The following is a 9,839-nucleotide window of genomic DNA, read 5'->3' on the forward strand; positions in this document are numbered from 1 at the left end:
TTCAACCAACACTAATGCTCCCTCAGGGCTTCCCTGGTAATTCAGATGGTAAAGAGTCTGCCTGCAGAGTGAGAGGCTGCGTTCAGATCCCCTGAAGGAGAGCATGGCAACGCACTCCAGTGTTCTTGACTGGAGAATCCCATGGACAGAGGAGCCTGGCAGGCTACAGCCCATGAGGTCACAAAGAGTCGGACACAACTGACTGGCTAAGCACACACAAGCACAATGCCCCCTCAAGCCTGCCAGTGTCCCAGTGTCAGTGAGTCAGGTCTGAAGTGACTTGGGCTGGTGTCTTTCCCTCCTCATCTCTGCCTGGTGGTTGTCACTATTGTCTTCATTCTACAGATGAGAAAACCAAACCTCACAGATTCACAACCACACACTCAGAAAATCTCTCTCAGCCTGTGTTCACTCTGGGTTGTTCTGAATGACCCATTATATTTGTCTCCACAGAGTAAGGACCGGCAGACCCACAAAGCCACAAATTGTTGATTAGTGCCCACAAGTCTGGTCTGAGGTGTTACAGCTCTGGGAAAACCCAGAGCATCAGGGTATACCTGAACACACCCCACTTTGTCTTCCCCAAAAGGTCCACTCCCTCTAATATCCACCTGGACCCAGGAATATTTGGAATATTTATATTAACCGCAGGAGATCTAACGAGACAAGTTCAAAAATTAGCCTCCAGGGCCCCCTTAATCTCTATCCCCCACTTACACCACCAATGCCTTCACCACGAGGAGACTTTTTAAGGCCTCAGAAACATTAAGTGAATTTTATGACAACCATCTTTTATTGAATACTTGTTATGTGTCAAGAACCGAGCCGCACAAATTCCATTTATGCTACTTCATTCTCACACGTGCAGACAGACATGAAGTAAGACATGAGTGCTGCCATCAGGGACACTTAGTCCAAATCCCTCACAGAGGAGGGAGGGGTTAGAGAGGCAGGGAGACTGCCTCCTCAATCCTCCCCCAGCCCTCAAACCCAGCCCAGCCCACCCCAGCTCCACAGGATTCCACAGGAAACAGGAACAAGCAGGGACCTTGGACTCACACACGCCCCAAGATGATCTAATCAGAAAGCTTATCTCACCCTGAACGCCAGCCCTTTGAGTCCACACTGGGAGGAGAGAGGGGTGGGAATGACAAAGTACAAGAAAGATTTTTCTGGACGGACACTTGAACACATTGGCAAGGTGGACAAAAACAGCCAACTTCACCGACCTCTCCCGCCACCCCAGGCATCAGGGTCATGTGCCAGCTGCTTCTTGCTCACTCGCCACAAAAGACTTTTCTTTCTCAAAATATAAATTATCCTAAAGCTAACAGGGTTAATATTTAACAGTCATAGTATCCCTTATCTTTCATTTGCTTCAAGAGCTTTCAAAACAGTTTCAGAAAACTCCTAATCCATAAAACCATAGTGATATAAAATGAATTGTGATTTTTTAAATGTTACAGTAGATGAAAAGAATTAAACTCCTGTTTTAAATAATATGCAATCTGGGAAAGCTTATTATCCTTGACATTGTTAAGTTGAATGGTTCACTAGATTAATTTATACTGTAGGCAAAGTTTGAACAATTCCTTTGATAGCTATTTTTAGAAAGACACACACACACACTCCAGAGGCAATGATTTTATTTCAATCTTAAAAGGTTTCTTTTGTTCTCTAACCATGATATCCTGGCTGGTGGGCAAGGTCTGCCCTGGAAGCCTGCTGGGCAGAGCCCAAGGGCACACTGCGGGCCATGACCTTCCTCTGAACCTGCACTTCTGTCCCTTGCTGAGGAAGGAGAGGCCCTCCCACCACAGGCTGTCATCTCCAAAACTGGAATATCCAGCAAAGGTGGATCAGGACACCCTTAGGCCCCTCAGTCCTTCCCAAGAGTGGCTGCTGCCCGGCCCACCCAGAGGTCAGCTGCAGAGTCCACCGGATCCATGGCACTGACTCCACCACCCCCGGAGTAGACAATCCACTCTGATTCCGAAGTCTGAGATTCCTTCCAGGAACATGAAAAGGCATCGCTCCCACCCACGCCCTGAGATTGTTCTTGTTGTTGTTCAGTCCCCAAGATGTGTCCGACTCTTTGCTATATCTAAAGGTAAAGGAGGGAGACTGAGGAGTCACACAGGCTTACAGAAAATATAATATGTTTTATTTCACCAATAAAAGATTACGATACCAAGCGGGAACCCGTGGGACTCCTGGGCACAAAAGCCTTTCTGTGCCCCGAATTTCTCTGATTACAGAAAATAGGATTCATTCAACCTCCAAGACCTTCCCTGAGTCCAACAGGCAGGTTCAAGTGGCCATTAATTAAGGAAGGGAGGCGATGGGAGATAAGAGAGGAACAGTCAGAGGTACAGTAGTGTGGCCTTGGGGCAAGGTCGGTGTTTCCCCATCAAAGAAAACACACAAAAATATCTTTGAGTTATTTCAGAGATACTGAAACCCCCATGAGGGCGTGGGGGGTGGGGGGAGTTAATGTTTAACAAGGATGGTATGCCAACCACAAGCACAGAGACCCCAGATCAGTTGGAACCAGAAGGCTGATGATGCTGACTCCCACTCACCTCACCACCAACCCATCAGAAGAATGTCCGCAAGCTGATCATGCCTTTTTTGAAAACATCACTATAGAACTCCTCACTGCCCTCTTCAGGGAGGATCACGTGGTTTTGAGGGCATTAGTCTACTGTGGCCGCCTTTGCCTGACAAAGCAATAAAACTACTATTTTCTACTTCACCCAACACTCTGTTTCCGAGATTTAATACGGTGTCGGGGTACAGAGGCCAGATTCAGGTTCAACATTAGGGATCTAAAGGGAAAGAAGGCAGACAGAAAGAAGCTGTAGGAAAGGAAAGAGCAGGGGAAAGGAAGGAAAGAAGGAGGGAGGGAAGGAGAAAGGGAGAGGAGAAAAGGACAAAAAGGAAGGGGTAGGATCCCCCTGCATTTACCCTGGCACATGTGGGACGGGACACCAGAATGGACACGTCTGCCCAGAGTGTCTCACGCAAGTCCCCAGGCACTGAGATGTCAGGGTATGATTTACAGTGTGAGTGTTTGTACTGACCACACGGCAGTGAGCTGTGTACGTGCCCTGAGTACAGGACCTGAGTATATGCCCACTCAGTGACCTAGGAAGTATTTACTCACTCTTCCAATCCCATAGAGCAGGCCCACCCATGGCCAAGGGTAGTCAGACAAGTCCAGCTCAGAGGGATTTGAGTACCAACATCCGAGAACCGCTTGAAGTTCTGACACTTTGGCCTCTGTCCCTGGGAGAGTCAGAGAAGAGAGGTCTGGGGCAGGAAAAGCAGGTGAGGCCTGAGAGGCTGGTTCTATTTGGGGAAGCACAATGATGAAAACCACCCACTCTGGCCAGGCACGCTAGTAAACATTTGCAGGAGTTCTTTTATGATAGGAGGTCCTGGTAAGGAACATGGAATTAATAAGCAACCACCAACCGGAAGAGTTCAGGAAAGGTCAAAAGTAGACACACGTGTCCAACTACCTCCCAGAATCCTTCTCGCTGGCTGAGCAATGCGTGCGCCACCAGGAAGGACTCTGAATCAGGTTGATTGGACAAAGACAACCAGGAAACTAATCCCATCCCCATAAAACCCAAGACTGCCAGCCCGTGGCCGAGCAGTTCTCCTGGGTTTTCTTACCCTACTGCTCTCCAACAGGGCGCCCTTTTCCAATAAAATCACTTGCTTTGTCAGCGTGTGTGTTTCCTCAGACAATTCATTTCCAAGTGTTAGACAAGAGCCCATTTTCGGGACCTGGAAGGGATCTCCCTTCCTGCAACAGTTCTAACAGTCCCTAGGATGCCCACCCTGTTCTTTCATGTCAGGAGACTTGTCTCCACAGGCTGAGTTGTGGGCTAAAGCCCTGAGGCCAGGCCCTACTCTCTCATGATGTCACCAAACACTCGGGCACACTATTCACCAGTGCCATTTTACTCTGAACATTGCATACTTTATTACAATCCTCAGAGGAAAGTTTTACTTTCCTCATTTTACAGCTGAGAGACAGAGGTCCAACAACATGAAGGGACCTGCCCAGAGTTATGTGTGTCAAATCCACAGGCTCCAGGCCTCACAAAAACTCAGCTGAGTCCTAAACAGGGGCCACCAGGTAGGGGCGAACCAGCTTCAGAGGTGCTCCAGGGATCTGGGGGCAGGAGGGGAGGCAGAAGAAATGCTAGAATACCTTTCATCTTAACTCTTTTTTAATGTGTTATTTGTGTTTGTTTTTATAATCTGTACAATATTTTGTTTGTTGAAAATACATTACTAAAAGGAGTGCATGATCTAGAATTGGAGACAAACTCCAATCTTCCACTCCAGAAATCCTCTCTAAAGCAGCAGTATCAGAGAGGGAAGCAGCAGAATCAACTTGCAGCGGCTGCTTGAGAGGCAGCCCAGAAACAGGGTATTACCGGGATAGAAGGAGAAACCCAGGGGCCAAGAGAAGGGCTGCTCTGCTGGATCAGCGCAGGTTCCACCGTGTTCTGCTGCCCCCTTGTGGCCAGCGCTCTGTACTGAAAAAAACGGCTTCCCTGCAGGAGGACACGGAGGGAGGGAAAGGAGATGCAGAGAAGGAATGTTAGAAAAATGGACGTGGACACAGGAAACAACACACAAAAGGCTACAGGCTACAGGATTCCTCATATGTAAAGTTAAAGAATAGGCAAAATGCGTCTGTGGTGGCAGAAGTCAGACGAGGAGGTCCTGGAAGCTTGAGAGGACACTTAGGGACACCAGGGAGCTATCAGATAACACGATCTGGGCGTGGTTACTCAGCTACGTGCGTACGAAAAAATTCATCACACCGCACACTGGACATCAGTGCCCTTTATTCCACTTGTTTATTATCTTTTGCTCCCCTGTGCCTCCTTCTTTCGGCCTCTCAACTAAAACAAAAACAGAAACTTCTGGGGAGGAGGTATGTGACATTTGGAAAGAGAGAGATGACAGAGATGACACTCGAAGTGATCACTAAGAGGAAGCATCAAGGAAGAGTCTCAGATTTCTATCCTGGGCACATTCATCAAAAGAATTCAGAGAGGAAAACTTTCTGCAAGCAAAAATGAGAGGAATGTGTGACATTTTCAACAACTTTGCATTGAATTGCATTGTTATACAAAGAGGTGATACTCAAATCTACATAAAATCTGGAAATGTTTACTAATTAAATGGCTTAGCTTATCCTCTCCTCTTAATAAAAAACAAAAACCACCTCTTGAGTCACAAGGTAGGTCAAGTGTGTAGAAGGTAGAGGACAATGTAGTTCTGTGGCTCAAGAAAGGGACTGAGCAGGAGATGTAGATGAGGAAGTCATGAGTAGTGAGGGAGGGCCGACTTCTGGGATGTGAACAGGACTTCCCAGATATAGCATCAAGAGGGAGATGAGGAGAGAATCCTTGGAAACTGGAACATTGTTAAAGCTGGTGCAAAGAGACCCATCCAGGGCCAAGAAGAGACACTGGGACAGATGAGTGGAAGGGTTTGCATTGCAGGAGCCAAAAAGGAGAAAGTGACACAGAGAAAGTAGTGATCAGCAAAGTCCCATGACTCAGTTAAATATTTCACTCAAGTGTAGTTGTTATGTATTTATTTATAAACTACCTTATTCTAAGTAAAGATTTAGAGCACTCATACAAATGATTTCAGAACAATGATACAAACTAAAGTAAGTAGAAGGAGTCGATAAAAAAAGAAAACAAAGATGGAAATGTAAGGTAAAGTCCTGTGAGAGTATATTATAATTACACTTCTTAGAAATGGGCCACATATTTAACCTGAACTCCTAGCATCAATACAAAAAAGAAAACATATACATTCAGTATACAAACATTCTTTATTTTTTAAAGTTCAGTATTTTGGCTCAAATCGTTGTTTCCTTGATTTTTGTGGAATAGTTATATTCACTTGTCATTTTACTGCAATTTTAGAACATTGCATTTCTTCCATTTGTTCATTGTTTTCAACACTTTTTAAATTTTTAATAAATCATGTTTTAATTTTTATTGGAGTACAGTTGATTTACAATGTTGCATTAGTTTCCACAGTGCAACAAAGAGTGCCTGTTTATACATATACATATATCCTCTCTTTGTTAGATTCTTTTCACATTTAGGTCATTACAGAATACTGAGTAGAGTTCTCTATGCTACACAGCAGGCCCTAATTAGTTATCTATTTTATACATAATTGTCTGTGTATATATGTCAATCTCAGTTTCCCAATTTATCCCTCCCCCACCACTTTCTCCACTGGTAATCATAGGTTTGTTTTCTACATCTATCACTGTATTTCTCCTTTGTAAATCAGTTCATTTCTACCATTTTTTTAGATTCCATATATAAGCGATACCATATGATATTTGTCTTTGTATGACAAACATATTCATCGAATAAACATTTATTCTGAGCCTCTGTATGACAGAAGAAGGAGGAGAGTGAAAGAGCTGGCTTTAAAAAGTATTTAAAAAAACTAAATCCAGCCCCATTACTTCATGGCAAACAGAAGAGGATAAAGTGGAAGTAGTAACAGATTTTCTTCTTCTTGGACTCTAAAATCACTGCGAATGGTGTCTGCAGCCATGAAACTGGAAGAGGATTGCTTCTCAGCAGGAAAGCTATGACAAACCTAGACAGTGTGTTGAAAAGCAGCGACATTACTCTGCCGGCAAAGGTCCATATAGTCAAGGCTATGGTCTTAGTGTCACGTACTGTTGAAGGCAGAGTGCCAAAGAACAGATGCCTTCAGACTGTGGTGCTGGAGAAGACTCCTGAGAGTCCCTTGGACAGCAAGGAGATCAAACCACTCAATCTTAAAGGAAATCAACCCTGAATACTCATTGGAAGGACTAACGCTGGAGCCAAAGCTCCACTATTTTCGTTACCTGATGTAAACAGCCGACTCGTTGGAAAAGTTCCTGGTGCTAGGAAAGATTGAGGTCAGAAGGAGAAGAGGGTGTCAGAGGATGAGATGGTTAGATGGCATCAGCAATGCAATAGACATGAACTTGAGCAAACTTCAGGAGGTGGTGAGGGACAGGAAGGCCTGGTGTGCTGCAGTACATGGGATCGCAAAGAGTCGGACACAACTGGATGACTGAACAACAACGTGACAGGGAGTATCCCTAGTCTTTGCGGTACACACCCTCTTCCATGAAACTTATATTCCGGAGGAGATGAACATTACTCAAAATTATCAGGACTGACTGCAAATTGGTATAACTGTGTCAAAGGTAAAGAACAGGATTCTATGGGGCCAAATAGTGAAGATACTCCATTGAGACTGGAGAGAGAGCCTGAGTCTCAACTGCATGTATAGCAATGAAGCAGAAATAGAGTTCAGGGGAGATAAACCAAAAAAATAAATCTGTTTCCCCATGGAAATGTCAAGGGAGTGGAGTCCCATCTTACACAAGGAAGTTGATTCTTGGGCAGGCAAGTCTTGTATACAGAAAAAATAACCCTTTAAAGTTGGTTACATTGCTCATAAAGTACTGCCCCACACTTGTGCATAAGGTAAACATAATAAACATGTAAAATGTACAGTAAAACATATAATATTCTACACAGATTTATGATAAACCAAAAAATGCATCTTTAAAATATAAAAATCACCTCAGCACTTGAAAAGAGTCAACAGCTTCCTGGTGGTTCAGTGGTAAAGAATCCACTGCCTACAAAGGCTACAAAGGTGCCAGGAGATCCAATCCGCCCATCCTAAAGGAAATCATTCCTGAATATTCATTGGAAGGACTGATGCTGAAGTTGAAACTCCAATACTTTGGCCACCTGATGCGAAGAACTGACTTGTTGGAAAAGACCCTGATGCTGGGAAAGACTGAAGGTGGGAGGAGAAGGGGACGACAGAGGATGAGATGGTTGGATGGCATCACCAACTCAATGGACATGAGTTTGAGTAAACTCTGGGAGTTGGTGATGGACAGGGAGGCCTGGAGTGTTATAGTCCATGAGGTCACAAAGAGTCAGACACGACTGAGTGACTGAACTGAACTGACAAAGGTGACATGGTTTGATCCCTGATCCAGGAAGATCCCACATGCCCCAGAGCAACTAAGCCCGTGCTCTACAACTACTGAGCCTGTGTTCTAGAGCCCAGGAGCCGCAACTACTGAGATCACATGCTGCCCCTTCTAAAGCCCGTGTGCCCTAGAGGCTGTGCTCCACAATAAGAGAAGCCACTACAATGATAAGCCCGTGCACCGCAACTAAAGAGTAGCCCCTACTTGTTGCAACTAGAGAAAGCCCTCACACAAAAAGGAAGTCCCAGCACAGCCAATAAATAAATAATGAGACAGGGATCCATGAATATAAGAAGCTTTCAGTTTAGAATAAAGATCCAAAGCCCAGCCTTCTCTGGGGGATCTAGAAAAGTCTGTGTGTCTTTTCCGATTCTCTTCCGATCTGTAGGGGAAGAATGTTTAGGTATATTATACCTGCTTTTTCACTGTTCCCTATTTTTATGTTAATAACATGGGATTTTTGCAATATGCTTATCCTTAAAATTATCTGTATAAAAAGGGTTTTGCTTATATTTAACATAAAATTTTTCATTAATTTTTAAATTACAAAAATACATAATTTTCATAAAGTCATATACATGCCTCTCAGACAAGTAGAGAAGTCAAAGAATTTATTCAGAGAATTAATCTGTTATGGAACTGTTACAATTATAAAGCTGGTTCAAAGAGCATTTTGAAGGATAGCTTAATTATTGTCTCACCAGGAAAAGCAGTAAGAAATAAATATGCTGAGGGAGCGGGGGAAAGTGGTTAATGTCCTATACCGTGTTGTGCTGTGCTCAGCCACTCAGGCATGTCTGATTCTCTGCGACCCCATGGACTGTAGCCCTCCAGGCTCCTCTGTCCAAGGGATTTCCCGGGCAAGAATACTGGAGTGGGTTGCAATTTCCTACTGCAACATGACACCTTACATTTTGTCTATTTTCAAGATTTTTTTAATTAATATTTTAAAGTATAGTTGATTTACAACATTATATGTTTCTACATATTCAGCAAAGTGAATATTTCCAGGTTTTAAATAATTATAGCTTTTTTTGCAATACAAGGAAAAGATTTCAAGAATGATAGAGGAATAGCTAAATAAAAGATGGCTTCTTTAAAATAGGCATTTTAGAAATGATCAGAATAATTCCATAGAATTCCAAATTGTATTCAATGGAGTCCAATTATAACTTCTTGAATATTGACTAGTTTTGCATCTATTTGTAAATAAATTTAAGCATGCTTTATTTTTTTTTCATTTATTTATATTAGTTGGACTCTAATTACTTTACAATATTGTAGTGGTTTTTGCCATACATTGATATGAATCAGCCATGGATTTACATGTGTTCCCCATCCTGAACCCCCCTCCCGCCTCCCTCCCCATCCCATCCCTCTGAGTCATCCTAGTGCACCAGCCCCGAGCACTTGTCTCATGCATCAAACCTGGGCTGACGGTCTGTTTCACAATTGATAGTATACATGTTTCAATGCTATTCTCTCAGATCATCTCACCCTTGCCTTCTCCCACAGAGTCCAAAAGTCTGTTCTATACATCTGTGTCTCTTTTTCTGTCTTGCATATAGGGTCATCGTTACCATCTTTCTAAAGTCCATATATATGCGTTAGTATACTGTATTCGTGTTTTTCTTTCTGGCTTACTTCACTCTGTATAATGGGCTCCGGTTTCATCCACCTCATTAGAACTGATTCAAATGTATTCTTTTTAATGGATGAGTAATATTCCATGGTGTATATGTACCACAGCTTTCTTATCCAT

Source organism: Cervus elaphus, chromosome 7 (genome assembly GCF_910594005.1).
Source record: "Cervus elaphus chromosome 7, mCerEla1.1, whole genome shotgun sequence".
In the NCBI taxonomy this organism is placed as follows: Eukaryota; Metazoa; Chordata; class Mammalia; order Artiodactyla; family Cervidae; genus Cervus; species Cervus elaphus.